The following is a 20,675-nucleotide window of genomic DNA, read 5'->3' as shown; positions in this document are numbered from 1 at the left end:
TCTGTGATGTTTACAAATCATTATATCCCTTTGAACAGTTCACTGTCGACATCCCTCGTCCAGGTTCACTCTTGTCAACACACCTTATAGGGAGACTTTAAACTTTGTCCCGTCTTTATCGGAATCCCTCTTTCGGGATCACTGTTATCAATCGAACCTTTACCATTCAACTCTTACGATGCAGGATTCACTTCCCTTAGCTTCACAATCATACGTCGGTCAAAGACTTTCGACTGTACAGAGGATTTTATAAGACCCGTATGACCTCTTTGACCCTTCCCCTTGCCTTTCCCAAGGCCTTCTGGTACCATAGTTTTCTTGAGTGAGCACCCACGTGGTGCCGGACTCCTCTGTTGCTGGTTTTCCGCCTTTAAGCATCAATAGCGCTTTATGCTTTCACAGTTCAATTGGTTGTTTGCTACTTTTCGTTCAAAACAGTTTGGTTGCATATCGACTCTACCCTCGACTCACAGGCTGTGATGAGCCACTTGGCTTTCTTTCTCTTTGCAGTCAAGGTTGGTACCAGAGAGACAAGTGTCTCTCCCCGGCTTGGTTATCAGTGGAGGAGGGTCTTGTGTACTGTTGACATCTGCTGCAACACACGCTGGCTATTGTTTGCGGTCTTACAATTCCTTCTGAAGATGTTTCACAGACCTTGGTCGGAAAGGGCAAAGTCGCTTCTCTCCTTGTCACCCTCTCAGTTTGCGCTGTCTTTCTCCTCCTCTTGAACTGCCATGCTGAGTTAGCGCTCACGTCATGCGGTCTGCCTTGCTCGTATTGTGCTCTTGTGCTCCACCTTTTATCCCTGTGGGGAAGGGAAAGGGCTGTCATGTGTGTGCAGTTCTGGTCAATTGCCTAACGTTGCCTGACCATGGTGTTGGGACATGTCAGGTAAATGGCTCGAGTATTAGTCCATCGTCCTTCGAAATATGCGATTGTGTTTACAGGGGAAAAGGGGGGTAAAGTGTTTGCGTATCCTTCGTGGTAGGTTCGGAAAAAGGTGTCATAAGAAGCGGGATAACGCATCTCACCCATTGGTGCCCTACTTCCACTCCCAGAGGACCCCCCATCCAGGTGATCCTCTCTCACCGGTCCACCCCCAGGAACAGAATCCAATAGCGATGGCCGTGTCCTGGCAACCTGGATGACAGACCCCCGGGGACTAGTTAGGTAGACACCTTCAGGTTTCTCACAACATCCAATATCGGCCATACCAGTTTCCTGAATTGGCTATAACACATATAAATCATGTCAACTGGTTTTGAGGTGATCTAGTTTATCCACAAACAAATGCTAGGCACAGACTATTAGCCACACCCAACCTGTCACTAGAATTCTTAGCCCATTTTCATCCAGATGGCAAAGGCCCCTTTTTAAAAGCAGACTATCAACTCCTCGCTGCACATTTTGACACTGCATATAACCTTGCATTACAATGTACTGCATAACATGGCAAAGCGCCTGCCCAGCAGCCACAAGGACAGATGGACACAGGAATAGTGTAGCTACAGACATTGAGAATTATATTAGAGTCATGCCCTTCCAAAAATGAGGACATACCCAAGTGGTATTCAGAAAAGCTAGGACAGCTACAAGCCACTTATCCCCAGATTACATCACAGGCACAGGGCCCTAGCCATGTTTCTTCCCTCTGGTGCACACCACCCTTAGCAAGCTGCGACAGCCGGATTTCAATTTATGTCTGGCTCTCCGTCTATCCCATCCTTAGTATCAATATTGGCAGACATCAATGGAACACAGGGTGCTGCTGCAGCCATGATCTTAGGATTGTCCATAGCATCCAATAATTATCGAATGGTTGAGAGCATAATTCTAGCCTTATGAAAAGAGATCCTGCAAGATTAGAAGTTCACAGAAAATTGTCCCAATGGAATGAGCAGGAAAAAAGGAGCAATTTGGGGACATAGTGACTGGCACTTATCAGTCATTATGCAGAGATCACCTAGGCCGGAGACCAGCAGAGGCAAAGAAAAAGGTTAGCAAGGATAGTAAGCCAGACAAGGAGACACATTAGCAAGGGATACCCTTAAGAGGAAGGGGATATTTTCAAGGTAAATGGGGTGGGGTGGTAGAACACACAGACAACAGCTTCCCCTGATAGAGGAAGAAAAAACCCAGAACATGTATCAAAGAGAAAGCTGCAGGAGAAAGGGACACCCCTCCGTGGCAGGGCACTCACAGGGTTAGACGACCTTGAGGTAAACCTAGGGGGCAGTACCTACCATTTTAGACCAACAGACCATGATTTCAGAGACAGAAAACAAATGAGAAGTCCACAGAAACATGGTACTAATGAGGGCTCATATCATTCCTCACAGGCGAAGACGCCAGACTGTTCTGAAACTGAGGGGGAAGGACGTGAAGGTTGAGAAAAAACACAGTGGCCCTTCAAGTTCAGCAACATGCAGAGTGCACACACTCATCGAATCATTCCCAAGACTAAGAGACACACGGACTGGATAGAGGTCCTTTGACATTCTGGACCTTATAATTCTATATTTGAATGCAGCCAAAAGGCACTGCTGGAGCACACAAAGGCACATAGAACTGCACAAATAACTACACCCACAGGGCAGATTTTAGCAGATAATGAAGTGTATTTGGTAACCATTCAGCTAGAAGGTGAAAATTCCAAGTAAATCGAAGCACTGTTTTAGGCACAGTTACATATCCAATATAAAGGGCTTTTAGCATTTCAAGATTGGCCACCACTGTATGTGAGACAAGCACCCAGAGGTGAAGAAGTGGTGATACCTGCATTTTCAAAGCAAGGTAGTGGGGAATTAGTACAAAAATATGCACAAGAATGGGCAGCACTAGAAACAGTGCAACTGTTTAAAAACCATCTAACATGATCTGGAATGTCCAGCGCATGTGATTATAGTGCTAAAACCACCTCCGCCTCAGAGGCAGTATCCGGTTCAGTCACAAGCAATAGCACACATACAAACCATAGCGGACCAATTAATGCACCAAGGGGTAATTATAAAGCAAGCAAACCCATATAAAAGTCCTTTGTTGCCGGTTTTAAAACCAGATGGTGTGTACCATTTTATAGTGGATTATCAAATTTTGAATTCACATTGTAAGGATTACATGTGGTAACGAACCAAATGAAATATTTACGAAGAAAAAAAAGATCACATTTTTTTTTGTATTGAGGGTTGAGGGGCAACCCCCACATCCTGTTTCCCATGTTTCTAACCCCACCCTGCACCACCCCCAATACCTTTTAACCTCTTCCTACTGCACCTCCTCAGAGGTACTCTGCCTTTCCTCTCCTTCCCCCAGAAGCTCATGGTCTCCCAAGCACTGGTTCTCTCTAGGTTGGACTATTGTAACAGCCTCTTTCTAAATCTACCTGCCTCTACTCTCCGCCCTCTGCAACTAATCCAGAACAGGACTGTGAGACTTGTCCTTGGCATCAAGCCCTGGGATTGTATCACTCCAGCTCTGAAATCCCTACATTGGCTCCCAGTGGATGGAAGGATTAAATTCAAAACCCTCTGCATTGTCCACAAGGCTTTCTGGAACCTGGGTCCAAAATACCTTCAGCTATCCCTCCGCAAATACCTCTCCTCTCGAGCTCTTCGCTCCTCTACCTCTAACTACCTCAGGGTCAGTCGTTTTTCAAAGAAACGAGCTGGGGGAAGATCTCTGTCTTTGGCTGGGGCCTCCCTCTGGAACAGCCTCCCTGCCACTCTAAAACTTGAGGCAAACCATCTCCGGTTCCGGAAGCACCCCAAGACCTTTCTCTTTTCTTCTGCCTTTGCTCCCCCTCTCCCTTGCTGATCTGTTCTCTCTTGGCACCGTGCACCTGGCCACCCTCTGTCCTCCAGGTCCAGGAGCTCACCCTGCCACCCTCCCATACTGCGTCCGGGCCACCCCTTGCACTGGGGTCTGTATCTATACCCATACAGCCCCCCACCCCTTATTCTTACTGCACTTATTAGACCTACCCTGTATGCTGCCTTAAACCTAGCACTTGCCAATTGCTGGCTGCACTGCCACAGTTTGTTGCCTTTATTATTATTTTTTTTTAATTATTTATCTGTTTCTTATTTGCTTCACACTTTCCACTTCTCCCCCCTTCCATGCACTTTCCCCCTCCCCCTCTTCCATGCACTTGCGCGTTCTCAAAGTCAGTAGACCTAGTAAGATCGTTGTTTTGTTCTCCCCTGCTCCCCTCCCTTGCCTTGTTGCCCTCTGAAACACTTCTGTACGAGCGCGATAGAAATAAAATATCAATGTCTTACCCCCAACCACCATCTATTTATTTTTCGATATTTTCTTTGTTAATATTTAATTCTTTTTATTTTCATTATAATCACTTCATGCCATTGTAAAACAGAGGCAGCTAAAAAGCAGCACAGCAGGGGACTTCTAGCAATTTACACTGATGCAGATACAAAACAAACCTTGATCTAGGTAATGGATATTTTACACAACCTTTAAGTGTGGAAAGCCAGAAATATCCCGCATTTACATTTAAGGAAATGCATTTTCAATGCACTAGAATAATGCAGGGGTGAAAGAATTTGCCCAGCACATTCTCAAGTAGAATACAGAGTTTTCTAATAGACATCCCTAATTGTTGGCAATATGTAGATGCCATTTATATCACCCATGAGATAATTAATGAACACTTGCAACAAGAACACTTAGTCATTCATACATTGTCTGCAAAAGGGTACCTGATCAACTTAAAGAAATCAAAAATAGCTCGTTGTGAAGTAACCTTCTTAGGTTTTACTCTTACAGATGGCAGAGACTTGTCAGCAGATTTTCCCAAAAAGTGTGCCAGGATACGACCTTCTAACACACTTACTTCTAACACGCTTCGACAATTGCAAGCCATCTTAGGTCTTTTAACTTTTGGTAGATCTTATGTGCCCATTTCTGTAGAGCTAGTGAAACCATTGTATGCTTTGATAAAAGCAGATTTCAAAGCAGCTCATTAATTGCCAGGGCACACTCACATTTTGCACCATCTGTACTCATTAATGACTCAAAATGGTCCGTTGCAAGACAGAAACACAGATAAGGATTTAGAAATAAATCTGTTGGTGGGAGATGACGCTTTCACATACATAGTCTGTAATTTAGGGGAGACTAAACCAACTGCTTATAAGTCACATGTGTAGGCCACAACTGAGGAGAAGATTCTCTCTTCAGTTCAGATTATCTTTCAAAAAGAAAGGCCCATAGCAGAGAATAGAACTATAAACATAAATACACCTTTAGTTCAACTTGAGACTGCCACAAGAGCTAGCGTATCCAATGCAAAAGCATTACACACTAGGTGGATTCAATGATCAGCATCTCAACATGATCAAGATGTAAAATATTATAAAGTGGAATTCCAAACAATGAGTGGTTTGACTTGGACAATGGCTACAGAGCCAAACACCTCATTGCCTGGAATCCCATTGTTTGATTATTTCCCAGTAATTTACTGTGATGGCTCCGCAACACGTTCCAACAATGCAGCTGCATGTGCAGCCATAGTAGGAAATTTTACACAAGAGGGGAAATGTATACATACTGATATTGCAACCAAGCACCTGGGAGACATGTCCCCCTAGACTGCTGAATTGCATGGACTGTTGCTTCCATTGCGCCGAGCAGACTCAGAGAAGCCCACATTAGGGGTCTCAGATTCAGACTACATTGTTAGGGCTTATAACACTGATTTACATTGGTGGATTCAAAATGAGCTTAGAGACATCAGGCATAAAACTATTGCTTCCAGGCAACCCTGGAAACAAGTTTGGGACCTTAAACAGAATAACCCCCTGCTATGGGTGATGCATACAAGAGCACATACTAAAGGGCACATTCATAGCATTGGCAATGCAATGGCAGAAAAATATGCTGAAGAGCACATAGTGAGAAAAACAGTAGCAGCCATAACTCGCTCAGCAACTGCAATGGAGGAGGAAATAAAAGAAGCTTGTTTGGATATTTTACACAGGCCAAAAGGCTTCCCAAGTAATTCCATTCATGACATTGAGAATAACAAAGCAGTAGTGACAATTTCTATGAAAAAAGGAGATCATATTCAAAGAGTAATCCCCAATGGAGCAGACAGGGAAAATCTAATAGCTGCCACGCATGCTGGACTTGTATCTACCCATTTTGGGGTTACAGCAACCACACAGCTGCTTCTTGATAGGTATTGGTGGCCAGAATTAAGGTAACAGGTTTAAGTATAGATAGCAAATTGTGACACATGTCTGAAGACAACTGTGGACCATAGCAAAAAACCTAAAGAGGCTTCGTTAAGAAAGGCAACCTCGCCTTTTGAGATTAAATATCTAGAAGACATTGACCCACTACCGGCAATAAATAAGTACAAATAGATTGTAGTAATAATAATAATAATTTGGCATTTATATAGCGCTACGAACCCTCAGGTATCTGAGCGCTGCCTATTATTACCCACGGTGTGTGGTCCTCATTTATCGACCACGGAAGAATGAAAGGCTGAGTTTGGCCCCGCCGGGATTCGAACCTGCATTAGCAGGCTCTGCACACATATCAAAGCGAGCACTCTACTCGCTCTGCCACTTGACGGCTTAATAATGGATTCTTGCACTAGGTTCACCTGGAGGATTACTCCGAAGAGAGCAGACTGCAAAGCAGTCATACAGGCACTCCGGTGTGTAGTAGCCATGACAGCAACTCAAACGTTCCATCCTGATAATGGCAAGGCGGACCCTGAGAAAAGCATTAGAGGTTTGCGGATCAGAGCTGCACTTTTCTAACACGTATTGTCCGGAGACAAAATGTGCTTATAGAAAGGGCAAACCACTCAAAGTTGTGCCTGACTAATGAGGGGTAACTGCGTAGACCATGTGCCTCCAGTGATCAGAAGTTTAAATAATTTACCATGCCAATCTTTATGCAGCGGTAGGACACCATTGTTACACTCACCTGGCTCCCACAGGGGCGTTGATCGGAACTGGACAGCTGCGGTTTCCACCCACGTGAAGCATAGCGCAAAGATGACAGACTGGACTGGCCCACCTAATTTCGTCTGCTTGATCCGTAGAAGTATTCTCCTGAAAGTGGAGAAAGGGAATTAGCCGCCCGTAGATTTGAGTGATAACCCCCCACCCCACTGTTCTCCCCTCTAATCACCTCCGATGTCTCCTTTTATATTCTCACCTTAGGTTTTTAAAAGATGAGCACTCTATCCTGCGTGGAATGCAGGGGCGCGTGGATAACCAGTTACTTCACTGGTCCGAAGGAATTGGGGAGTTCCAGAACAATATTGACTCTGAGGTTCCTGGCGAGGAGCTGTAAGTATATAGTTCGTAAGAGTTCAAAATGTCTGACTTTCACTCTTGTCCGATTCCTTGCAGCTTGACCCAAGAGAAGATTGCCTCGTGGCAGCTGGTAAAGTCCAGGTAAGAGTCTGTATTACCCAACACTGTCCGGCAAATGACACCTGTATGTAATCTGTTGCTTTCTCCCTTATTACAGGTGCAGAGTGAGAAATTATGACGTCTTGAGGAATAATGCCTCCGGCGGTAAAATCAGGTAAGTCTATGGTGGTGACTAATATTGCCTTGTTTATTCTCTCAGCTCACCTTGCTGTTCTTTTTGTCCCCCTTAGATGGATCCAGAATCAGGTGAGGAATAAAAGTATTGTTCTTGTTCTAACCTTTTTTACTTCTTTCCCCTTTTTTGTAGGAGCTCCAGACTCAAGGCGTGCGTGGCAGAAGACTGGATGCTGACTTGCAAGCACGGTGAGCGTTACGCTGCAGGATGCAGAATAACGTCAAGCGTGAGCTGCTCTGCGGGCGTGGTTTAAATAGCCTTCAAAGTAGTCCCAGGTAAGAAGTTCCCAAGACCACACCCGAGTAAGAAAATAGTCCCTGAAGTAAAGTAGTCCCCCTTCATACTTCAAAATGTCTGACTTTCACTCTTGTCCGATTCCTTGCAGCTTGACCCAAGAGAAGATTGCCTCGTGGCAGCTGGTAAAGTCCAGGTAAGAGTCTGTATTACCCAACACTGTCCAGCAAATGACACCTGTATGTAATCTGTTGCTTTCTCCCTTATTACAGGTGCAGAGTGAGAAATTATGACGTCTTGAGGAATAATGCCTCCGGCGGTAAAATCAGGTAAGTCTATGGTGGTGACTAATATTGCCTTGTTCATTCTCTCAGCTCACCTTGCTGTTCTTTTTGTCCCCCTTAGGTGCCGGAGTTCGGCGAAGAAGTGATAAAGACAGAGGTGGATCGTGGAGGTGCTGCGAAGGCTGGCGAGTATAGCGCGGCGCTGCAGCAGGCGATGCGACGCGCATCAAATAACGTCTTTCTTCCTATTCGAAGTCGCGATGGATCCAGAATCAGGTGAGGAATAAAAGTATTGTTCTTGTTCTAACCTTTTTTTCTTCTTTCCCCTTTTTTGTAAGAGCTCCAGACTCAAGGCGTGCGTGGCAGAAGACTGGATGCTGACTTGCAAGCACGGTGAGCGTTACGCTGCAGGATGCAGAATAACGTCAAGCATGAGCTGCTCTTCGGGCGTGGTTTAAATAGCCTTCAAAGTAGTCCCAGGTAAGAAGTTCCCAAGACCACACCCGAGTAAGAAAATAGTCCCTGAAGTAAAGTAGTCCCCCTTCATACTTCACATTGGCTTGAATGCTGAGCAGCATGGTCTGCATGAGGTAAGTGAAAGCAAATGAGCTTGGCGCCAATAGCGCCAGTTCTGACCCCTTCTATGAGCCTGGCACCAACGGCGCCTGGACTGTACCCAGATAGCCCCTAGCTGGGGCTGCTGGGTTTTTCCCAAGTATCTGGATGCCTGCTCCTGGGACAGATGGACCTGGTCCGGATGCCCGGGGGTAGGCATCATGACAGCACTCCCCCCAAGGTCGTTCTTCCTCTTGGCCCTGGTTTGTCTGGGAAGGTCCGATGGAATTTTTTCACCAGTCGGGGTGCATGAACGTGGTCACTAGGTTCCCAGGATCTTTCTTGTGGTCCATAACCTTTCCAGTCAATTAAATAAAAAAGTCTTGAGTTAACTATCTTAGAGTCCAGGATATTTTTAACTTCAAATTCGGGTTCCCCATCACTTAGGATAGGGTTAGGTGGTTTGGTTAATCTTGTCCCGGGTTGGACTGGTTTCAGGAGTGAAACATGAAAGACGGGGTGGATTCGCATGTTAGAAGGTAATTCCAATTTAACGGCTACCGGGTTGATAATGGCCTTAATGGTGTAAGGTCCCAAATATCTAGGGTTAAAGGTCCGAGTTCCTTTCAGGGGTATGCGTTTAGTAGCCAGCCAAACTTGATCCCCAATCTGATATTGTGGAGCATCGCTCCTATGTTGGTCAGCATTTTCTTTGTATTTCTCTTTTGCCTTATTTAAATGCTCTGTTGCTTCCTTGAAGGCTTGTGTAACAGAGTGCAAATGATTCACTGCAGGCATTTCTAGGTGTTGGGGCAAATCGAGTTCTGAGGTTCGAGGATGATGCCCATACATGGTAAAAAAAGGGGCTTTGTCCAGTTCCTGAGTGTATAGAATTGTTGTATGCGTGTTCAGAAATCCACAAAATATCCTTCCAATTGCCTTCGGTTTGGTGTAGCATGCAACGTAGGTATTGTTCAAGAGTCTGGTTAGTCCTCTCTGTCTGACCATCGGTCTGGGGATGGTGACTGGTAGATAACCTCACGTCGATTTGCGCCAATTGGCAGCATTTTTTCCAAAATTGTGAGATGAATTGACTACCTCGGTCTGAGACCAATACGGAAGGGAATCCATGTAGTCAAACAATATTTTCAAGAAATTCCTTGGCTAAAATTGCAGTGGACGGCAATCTCTTTAAAGGAATAAAATGAGCCATCTTGGAAAAAAGATCTACTACAACTAGAATGGTGTTAAATCCACTACATGGATGCAGATCAGTAATGAAGTCAAGCGACAAAGTGTGCCATTGCGTAGGTGGAATATCCAAAGGTTGTAAAAGACCAGCTGGTTTCTTCTTCTGGCTTTTGTTTTGGGCACAGATTCCACAAGATAGCACAAATGACTTAACGTCTTTTCGCCAGGTGGGCCACCAAAATTGCCTCTTAATTTTAGCTTCAGTTTTTGCGACTCCTGGATGTCCTTCAATCAGCGCATCATGATAGTTGGAGATGACTAATTCCTGTAGCTCCTTGTGTGGTATGAATAGACGACCTTGATAGTACGGTAGATCATTGATAACTGAATCATCTTGGCCTTTCTTTATCCAGTCCTATAGGGCTGCTGAATCAAAACATTGCTTGATTTTTGAATGAATGTCTTCTGGAGTTTGTAGAGTAGTTATGCCAATGATTCTTTCCTCTGAAATTATAGGTCCTGGTTCCGGGTTCGAGTATGCTTTCCCATTCCTATTCGGGATAGGGCATCGGCCTTGCCATTTTTACAACCTGGTCGGTAAGTGATCACAAAATCGAATTCTGCAAAGAATAATGCCCACCTAAGTTGACATGATGATTGGGCCTTGGCTGTCTTCAAATATTGCAAATTCCTGTGATCGGTGATTACAATTATGGTATGCCTGGTGCCGAGAAGATAATGCCGCCAAGCCTTGAAAGCAGATTTGATGGCCAATAACTCTTACTGCATAGTTTAATTCGGGTGCCGAGAGTTTTCTTGACCAGAATGCTACTGGATGAAGTCGGCCGGTTTCTGGATCCTTCTGAGACAGGACAGCTCCCATGGCTAAACTGGATGCATCCGTTTCAACTACGTATGGAAGCTCGGGGGGTGGATGCTTTAAAACAGGCACAGACGTGAATTTTAATTTTAGATCTTGGAAGGCTTTTTCAGCTTCTTCAGTCCACAAGAAGCGCTTGTTCTTTTTCAAAAGTGCTGTGATGGGATGTACAATATGAGAGAATTCAGGGATAAATCTTCGGTAGAAATTAGCAAAGCCAGGCATGCTTTGAACTCCTTTAACTGAACTGGATGATGGCCATTTGAGAATGGCACCTACTTTTCGAGAGTCCATTCGAACTCCTTTTGAGGTCAGGATAAATCCAAGAAATTCGACTTCTGTGGAATGAAAGACACATTTTTCCAACTTTGCATATAACTTGTGCTGGCGTAATTTTTCCAAGAACTGCTTGAACGTGCTTAACATTGTCTGATCTTGAGGAGGAGTACACTAGAATGTCGTCTATGTATACAACAACACAGACGTCAATGAGTTCGCGAAAAAAACATCGTTCATAAAATACTGGAAGGCTGCCGGTGCATTGCACAACCCGAAAGGCATCACCTGATATTCGAATAATCCGTACTTGGTGCGAAAGGCAGTCTTCCATTCATCACCTTTCTTCACGCGTACCAGATGATATGCCCCTCGGAGATCAAACTTAGTATAGATACAAGCATCCTTAACTTGGTCCAATAATTCAGGGATCAGAGGCAAAGGGTATCGTTTTTTTTACCGTAATTTGGTTTAATGCACGGTAATCTATACATGTTCTAAGGTCACCTTCCTTTTTAGGTACGAAGAACAGAGCTGAGGATGCAGGAGACTTGGATGGGCGAATTAAGCCATTAGCAAGGTATTGATCCAGGTATTGTTGTAGGTGAAGGCTTTCAGGCTCCGTAAGGGCGTAGATCCTGCTGCATGGGGGTTGTGCACCGGGTACAAGATCGATCTGACAATCGTAAGATCTGTGCGGTGGTAAGGTGTTTGCCTGTTCTTTCTGAAAAACATCGAGAAATTCTTGATATTCCCGAGGTAACTGAACAGGTGGGTTAGTGACTGTGGCCAGGCCCTTGTTCAAGGTTTTTTCCGGGTAACAGGTGTGTGCACAATCTGGGAAGGTCATTCTCTTCTCTCGCCATTCTATACAAGGATTATGTGTTTCCAACCATGGCATTCCCAGAAGTATTTGGAATTGTGGAGCCTTGATTAAGTCAGACACAAGGCTTTCTCAATGCCCATCTTGACCCAACAGTGAAATCTCTGTAATGGAATGAGTTACTGGCCCAGAGGCAATTTCAGTTCCATCGACGGTAGTGATGACATCTGTAGTGGTTCTTTTGCAAAGAGATAGGTTCATCCTTGAAGCCAGTTCATGATCCATATAGTTTCCTATGGCCCCGCTATCTATGTACGCTCTTACTGCGTGCATACATGATGGTTGCCTTGGGTCAATGAGGACCATTGGTACGATTAGGATCGAGGTCTGAGTGTCCTTCTTTAAGCTCGGCAAGCAGACCTCTACGCTTGTCGGGCGTGGTCGTTTGACTTTTGTCCGCAGATCCTACCACCTTTTTGGGTGGTTTTACCGGGCAATCCCGCAGAAAATGTGTCCCGAGGTTCCACAGTACAGACACAAGTGCAACTGTCATCTCTTTTCTCTTTCCTTCTGAGTTAAAGGTCCTCTTACCCCCCCGATCTGCATGGGTTCCGGTGCATCTGTTCCTTTGGGGATAACATTGGGTTTAACCAACACTCGATTCTCGAACTTAGCTCGATCCGCCTTTCTATTCTGAAGTCGGTGATCTATCTGGACCACTAAGTCTATATATTCAGCACAATCCTGAGGTGGGTTCACAACTTGAGCCAAAACATCTCTGAGTTCTCCTCGCAATCCACGATGAAATAATTTAATTCGTTTTACCTCGGGCCATCCTGTTTCCACCACCAACCTATTGAATGTAGCGATATAGGTTAGTAGATCCTGGTTACCCTGTCACAGGGACAAAAGTTCGTTATCCAGGGTCTGTCCCTGTGAATGTCGGGCGAATAGTCTTTCCATGCTCAATTGAAAACCCTGAAAGTCACGAAGAAGAGGGTCGTCCTAGTTGACTAGAGGAATCGACCAATCGGCTGCGCTACCACTGAGATATGATAGTACGAAGGCTACTTTGGCTTGATCGTTTGGAAAGGCTCCAGGTCTGCATAAAAAGTGCAGGCGGCATTGGTTCATAAACACGGCGAACCTTTTGGGGTCCCCAGCAAAGCGTTCGGGCGGAGCTAATGGGATAGTTCCTGGTAGAATTACTTGCACAGGGTTGCTTGATGAAACAGGAGTTGGGTTTCCCCCGAGTCCAGGCAGGGGTGTTTGTCCAGCCTGGCTTTGCAGAAATTGCCTAGCAAGGTAATCAGTTCGCTCCTTTGACAAAATCAGTTCTCTCCTGAGCGCATTAGTTTCTTGGCGGGCAGAATGTACTTCAGCCTTTAGTTCCCCTAGTAATTGGGCCAGCTGGTCAGTTTCTGAGGTCTCCATAACGCCCGGGTGGGAATTTGTGGGGAGGCTTCGCGTTCTGTTACGCTCACCTGGCTCCCACAGGGGCGTCGATTGGAACTGGACAGCTGCGGTTTCCACCCACGTGACGCGGAGTGCAGAGATGACAGACTGGACTGGCCCACCTAATTTTGTCTGCGAAGTATTCTCCTGAAAGTGGAGAAAGGGAATTAGCCACCCGTGGATTTGAGTGATAACCCCCCTCCACTATTCTCCCCTCTAATCACCTCCGATGTCTCCTTTTATATTCTCACCTTAGGTTTTTAAAAGATGAGCTCTCCATCCTGTGTGGAATGCAGGGGCGCGTGGATAACCAGTTACTTCACTGGTCCGAAGGAATTGAGGAGTTCCAGAACAATATTGACTTTGAGGTTCCTGGCGAGGAGCCGTAAGTATATAGTTCGTAAGAGTTCAAAATGTCCGACTTTCACTCTTGTCCGATTCCTTGCAGCTTGACCCAAGAGAAGATTGCCTCGTGGCAGCTGGTAAAGTCCAGGCAAGAGTCTGTATTACCCAACACTGTCCGGCAAATGACACCTGTATGTAATCTGTTGCTTTCTCTCTTATTACAGGTGCAGAGTGAGAAATTATGACGTCTTGAGTAATAATGCCTCTGGCGGTAAAATCAGGTAAGTCTATTATGGTGTAAGAGATTCCCTTGGTTTGTTCTTTCGGCTCACCTGGCTGTCCTTTTGTTCCCTTTAGGTGCCATCGTTCGGCGAAGATGAGATGGAGACTGCGCCGGCCCGTGGAGATGAAGAATACCTCCGGCGGTAAAATCAGGTAAGTCTATGGTGGTGACTAATATTGCCTTGTTTATTCTCTCGGCTCACCTTGCTGTTCTTTTTGTCCCCCTTAGGTGCCGGAGTTCGGCGAAGAAGTGATGAAGACAGAGGTGGATCGTGGAGGTGCTGCGAAGGCTGGTGAGTATAGCGCGGCGCTGCAGCAGGCGATGCGACGCGCATCAAATAATGTCTTTCTTCCTATTCGAAGGCGCGATGGATCCAGAATCAGGTGAGGAATAAAAGTATTTTTCTTGTTCTAACCTTTTTTCCTTTTTCCCCTTTTTTCTAGGCGCTCCAGACTCGAGGCGGGCGTGGCAGAAGACTGGATGCCGACTTGCAGGCACAGTGAGCGTTACGCTGCAGGATGTAGAATAACGCGAAGCGTGAGCTGCTCTTCGGGCGTGGTTTGAATAGCCTTCAAAGTAGTCCCAGGTAAGAAGTTCCCAAGACCACACCCGAGTAAGAAAATAGTCCCTGAAGTAAAGTAGTCCCCCTTCATACTTCACATTGGCTTGAATGCTGAGCAGCATGGTCTGCATAAGGTAAGTGAAAGCAAATGAGCCTGGCGCCTATGGCTCCAGGACTGACCCCTTCTATGAGCCTGGCGCCTACAGCGCCAGGACTGTACCCAGATAGCCCCTAACCGGGGTTGCTGGGTTTTTCCCAAGTATCTGGATGCCTGCTCCCGAGACAGATGGACCTGGTCCGGATGCCCGGGGGTAGGCATCATGACACCATTTGAACTCCTGTTTGGAAGAAAAAATGTTATGCCTGACCTGCACACTCTCCCCAGCCCCCTCCTTGGGCAAGAGCAACTGCTGGTGACAACGCTGCTGACGGAATCCCTTCACGTGGAAACTACCGAGGCCAGTCCTAGGGCCACCCTCAAAGCAGGAGACAGGGTCGTGGGAAGATCCATGATAAGACTCGGTTTGGCTCTTCCTATAGACAGGCAGTACATATAACCAGGTGGAAAGGTTCCAGAACTGCTGTTCTGCCCGCAATACCACCCAAGAGAGGTATCAGACAAGTTTCTGTGGATCACCTGAAACCTGCTCCAGCTGGTTACCACAATGTTTCCATGCAATGTTTCCAATGTTACACAATGTTTCCTCTTCCAGTTGAGGAGCCTGAAGAAGAAGAGATGGAGATTCAACAAATGATGACGATTGGCATGCAAGATGAAGAATAAGCCACACTTGACTACAACTCCACAATTCAGGGAAGTACTACAGGTCTGACAATATGGAAGCAAAAAGCCCTTTTGGTTTCTAAAATGATGAAAGTATTGTTTTGGACAAACTTTATGAAACTATGTTACATAATACTGGCAGTACACTGCCTTCTCCTGTGGCTGAGGCTGAGCCTTACTGTGTTTCTCATCTCACTGACTTCATGGTACTTTTTGATAAAGGTTTCCACCCCACCTGTAAGCAAAGAAGTTATTCTAAAATCTTTAAGTTCTTCACACATGTTAGAGAAGAGATCTTCAATGGCCGGAAACTCCAGCCTCACTACAAATGTTTCCTCTAAACATAGGTCACATGTGGATGCCATTGTTCAAGACTTTTAATGGCCCAGCCCAGCAGCTGCAAGTACACACTTTTTGCACCCAGTAATCCTGTGTCCAGAATATAGAGAACTGTTAACTACTAGGCTCCAGACATTTGCGCAAAATGCTTTGTTTGATGCTTTTGATGATATTGAGGACCTCCATGAGATGGTAACCCATGTGTGTTATGCGCGATATTACAATGCCTTTTTGTTTGTCAAATGTGAACCCATCCTGTGGACCCAATACACTTTCTGGGAACACTGTGCCGTGCCTTTCCAAATTGATAGTCCAGAATTCCAAGCATAGTTCCCATATATTTCACTGAAGCCATACCAAGCAGAGGATTACAAGTTTGAAAATCAGCATAAATTCCCAACAGAGCCAAATAATGCACAGTGCATGTATGTTGCAGATTGTCATTTTTGACAGAGAATGCTTTGCAAACATGACTGAACAAACATGGCAGGAAATTGTCCCTCTGTGGTCCACTTGGAGTTAGCAAATATGGCAAATCAAGGTTGTTCACACGTTAGACATGGCATGTAGATTCCCACATTTGATGTATTTTTTTTTTAATTATATGCAGTACCAGACCACTTGCAGTAATACTAACTTGAGCTTCTACTCATAGCGGAACAAGGAAGAAGGTGAGTTCTGGAGTGCGTCTTATCTCCAGATATGTTAGGAGTACCTACACTTACAGACTTGTCCTCCCCACCGTCAAGAAAGCCGAATGTGGAGGTCCCAGCTTCCTTTCTGTTGCTACTCGCCATTGGAAAGTGCTCCCACCTCATCTAAGAGCAGAGCAATCCTGCTGGATCTTCAGAAGGGGTCTGAAAATCTGTCTGTTCACATAAACTATTGAATTGCTCCTTTCCACCTGACTTTTCTCTTCAGGGCCACTTTAAGTGTACCTGTGTAACAGTGCCTTGATGCCTAAGGGGTTTTGTGTGCTTTATAAATGCAAAAATAAATAAATAGAGAAAAAAGAACTGCATGGCACCACGCATATTACATAAGCATCAGGGCGTCCTGTTTTATGCGCTGTTCAAGCAAATTAATGCAATAAAAAAAAAGCAGGAACTAGCATGGGCCCCATATCGGGCTTGGAATTCCCATAACACTTCCCTGACACAAGCTGCAACAATAGATAAGCTGTGCCAAGGAATGCTTTCACAATCTCACTTGAATTAGGTGATACAATCCTTAGATCATTTTACAAAAGAAAATAATTGGATAGCTATCATGCAGGCAGCTGCTGTTCTAAGGCGCACACAGAGTAGGTGACAGGGCACGTCAGGAGATCAGCTACTTACAGCACCACTGACCCTAGGATACCTTGTGAGGTGGGACAAGCATCAGTAACAAGTAGAACTTACACTTGGTCACACGCCATATTGCAAATCCTGCAGACTAAAAGTGAGGCAGTACGACAAGCAGTCCTCCAGATAAGGTACGTATCAGGCCTTTTTACACACAAAAATCTTGTCAATATGCCCTTTTAATTCTTCCTTGCGTACAGCTCACGCAGGCTAATTATAGTAGCACCGTCATAAATCATGGAGTTCACTGGTGACAGCCTGTCCCGCAGCAGCTTGCAAATCTCTGTTGATAATTCTATCAAGATAATACTTCTGAGTAACGTAGAAGGGAATCTGTGTTTTGTTCAATTCCTTCAACTGCTTGCATTTTGTAGGTTCCACTATTATTGACGCATTTTGAATCATGAGCATGCTTTTCACATTGCTTTAGGACACATGTAGTATTGTGCAAAATGAAAATTGTCTTAAACAAAGGATGCATTTGTGCTTCATTTTCCTGTTTTAATCAGCTTTAATAGAGGCAGTGCAGTTGCAACAGTATGGGTATTTCATACTTTGTGTTTTTTCCATCACAGGAGAACATTTATTACATTTAATGGCTTGGGGTTCTTGATGTTTTAGGAGAGCCTCCTAGCAAGCAGTTGTTTGGCATTTGTGAGAAGGAAAAGGTTTTGGTGCTCTATATGAAGATGTTTTTTTAGTCTGAAGATAGCATGTGTTTGTGGGCATGCATTAAAGGGCACTGTACATAGTTTGCCATCTTAGAGAGCAAGGAATAGCTGGCCATGTGGTCTGAAATTTACTTTTACTCCCTTTCTGACCAACCGCCCACCGCAAGCGGGTATATGTTAAGATGTGGGTTTGGGGTTATAAATAACCACTCAAGAGCCTTGTTAGGTTTGGGTATCTTTAGTAAGTCCACAGGAACACAGGTAATTACACTAGGTATAATACAGGACAAGTTCATAGAATAGAAGCATCCACCGTCCCCCTGTGCCAAGCTTAAGTTTCCAACTGGCAATCCAGGAACACAGGCACTCACATCCAAACATTCCAACCAGAACACTCCATACCAAACATTCCAGACTCAGGCACACATACATACAGGGAATAGCCACATAGTCAGGATAGGTAAAACACAACACATCTCCCCCCATACATAACCATGCAATCAAAGGAAGAAACAAAAGGAACAGTGTTACTAACATGTATGTATATAAAAAAAAAACGATCCTTCTAAACATCCATCCAGCAAACTGCTCCTAGCATAAAGCTATCCCCTACCAAGTCCTTAGAGTACCTGCCAATTGGCTAACACACTTCCAAAACAATCACTAGGACCATAACAGGCCTATTATGGAACTCGCTACAAGGGAACCAGCCCGCAATCTCATACACAACCATTTCCACCTACATCACACAATAACCCTGCATCATCATTCACCAACAACAAATTGTGCTAACACAATCTACAGGGTTAAACCCCACTGTCTGCCTAAAGCGTACTCATCTCCACTCCACAGTGAGTGTCCAAACAACACCCTCTAAGGAAACCAAAAGCTCGCAACTGAGCACAATACCATTTCCACCACTCCACCACTCCATGCACTAAATAGTGGCGTCCTAAAAGTAATGCCAGGAATCTAAGTCCCTACCATCATTTGACACCTCTAGTGTCGGGATTGTCCATCCCACACAATATTTGACACCACCAGTGTCGGGATTCTCCATCCCCCAAGAATTTGACACCACCAGTGTCGGGATTCTCCATCCCCAGAATATTTGACACCAACAATGTCGGGATTCTCCATCCCCCAAAGATTTGACACCACCAGTGTCGGGATTCTCCATCCCCCCAAGAATTTGACACCACCAGTGTCGGGATTCTCCATCCCCACAATATTTGACACCAACAATGTCGGGATTCTCCATCCCCCAAAGATTTGACACCACCAGTGTTGGGATTCTCCATCCCCCCAAGAATTTGACACCACCAGTGTCGGGATTCTCCATCCCCACAATATTTGACACCAACAATGTTGGGATTCTCCATCCCCCAAAGATTTGACACCACCCCCAAAGATTAAACACCAAAAGTGTCAGGAGTCTCATCCCTCCTTCCATTTGCACACCTCCACTCTCTCACAGAGTCACATCACTGCCCAAACCATTCCCTCAAACACACCAGTAAGGAAAATTGAGCATTTAATATGATAAACAAGGGCTAAGCACCACACTTGAGTCCAATAATAAAGCTTTCAAAGTCCTTATGGTTATTTTCCTGTGGAAGAATAATTGGTTAATACATTGTAAAACATAAACACCACTCACATTAGGTTTTCAATTTCAGTACAAGTTTTTGAGATCCAGTATATAGCCAAGACATCAGAAATTCCCATAGAAATTCCCATAGACGCACCCTTTAGCGCCACACAATGCCACCAATACTGGCAAAACTCTCCACTTATTTTTTTTTTTTTTTAACCATGCCACCATATGGCTCAAGTAGAAAAAACTGCCACTAAATAGCCATTGCAAGCCATGCGTAAAATCACTACAGAATTTGGGAACACTTCCCACAACTAGAAGCGAACCTTCTTGCCAACCACTAATTTCCACTTAAGCATCTTGACTGTGAAAATGCAATACTAACTAGTTAAACAGTTACTAGCAACCATAAAACAACAAATAGTAGTTGTTCCAACCAGCATGCAGCTTATAACATAACTGAATTTATCATCTGATTACGCCTCACATAGCAATATTGTAAACAAAAATGCAGATAATAATATAGTGCCAACAAAGTCACCAAACAGATTTCCTGTGCTTGTAATCCGTTGCTCCCAATGCTGTCCATTGTGCAGGGTTCACCAGGAAACTTTCCGTCGTTGAATTCCCTCTAACACTGCGACCAATCCATTATGTCCACACCGGCATAATATAAAAATTACGTAGTTCATAGTTCATGCCACTACAGATAACACTAAAATGAACGTCGAATGATATTTCCATGCGGTTTCCTTTAGCTCACAGATGCGTAAATATCGCTATTCCAAGAAATTGTTACCATTTGTTCCTCACATGTTCAAAACTGCGTGCTCCGTAATATCTTCTTCATACTCAATTAGACGCTTAGAGCACGTTTGGGCACGTTCTGGAGCACGTTGGCCACGTTTTTTTAACAAAGACATCCACAGAAATGATGTAATCCTCACTGCCTCCGGCTTCCATTCTCGCTGCTGCCTGCTCACAGAACATTCGCCACCACGTTCTTCTACAGCGGACCCTCGCCGACTCCGCAATAATCCTGATGACGTCACCATTGTTGTCGGGGACGCCGGCCTGTGCGGAGCTCTTCGCACCAACCGTCACCAGTGTCAGCAAGGCAGGGATCGCACCAAGACAGGTTGCCAACACGCACACATTGAATAAAGGCTGCTCCAAAAGCAAAATTATCAGCATCTCATTTGCCTTAATACATTGTTCCCTCTGCTCAATTTCACAATGCTTTAGTGCTGGCCACATTTCAGTAGATAACTCCCCGGCCCCTTGTGCGCTGTTTATATCGGCCGCTGCTCACTTTAAAGGCCAATTTTATATACGATGACAGCCATGCAGCGCTGCCCTGCGAAATCACTGGGTTGAGCCTTTCACTCATCCATGCAGGCACAGCACGCTTACCTTGGGGGCCGGGGGGGGCACGGTGGATGCCTCTCTGGTTACTGCTCCTT

At 45.0% G+C, this 20,675-nt stretch overlaps 1 protein-coding gene across 25 annotated transcripts in view; it reads right to left on the bottom strand.

The window, feature by feature from the left end:
• Positions 1–20,675, bottom strand: part of PPCDC (phosphopantothenoylcysteine decarboxylase) — a 728,417-nt gene that overhangs the window by 371,910 nt on the left and 335,832 nt on the right. The gene's annotated exons all lie outside the window — the stretch shown is intronic.

This window comes from Ambystoma mexicanum, chromosome 11 (genome assembly GCF_040938575.1).
Source record: "Ambystoma mexicanum isolate Mex_15411 chromosome 11, UKY_AmexF1_1, whole genome shotgun sequence".
NCBI classification, from domain to species: domain Eukaryota; kingdom Metazoa; phylum Chordata; class Amphibia; order Caudata; family Ambystomatidae; genus Ambystoma; species Ambystoma mexicanum.
The sequence above is the reverse complement of the archived record's forward strand: the minus strand, read 5'-3'. Positions and strand labels throughout refer to the sequence as shown.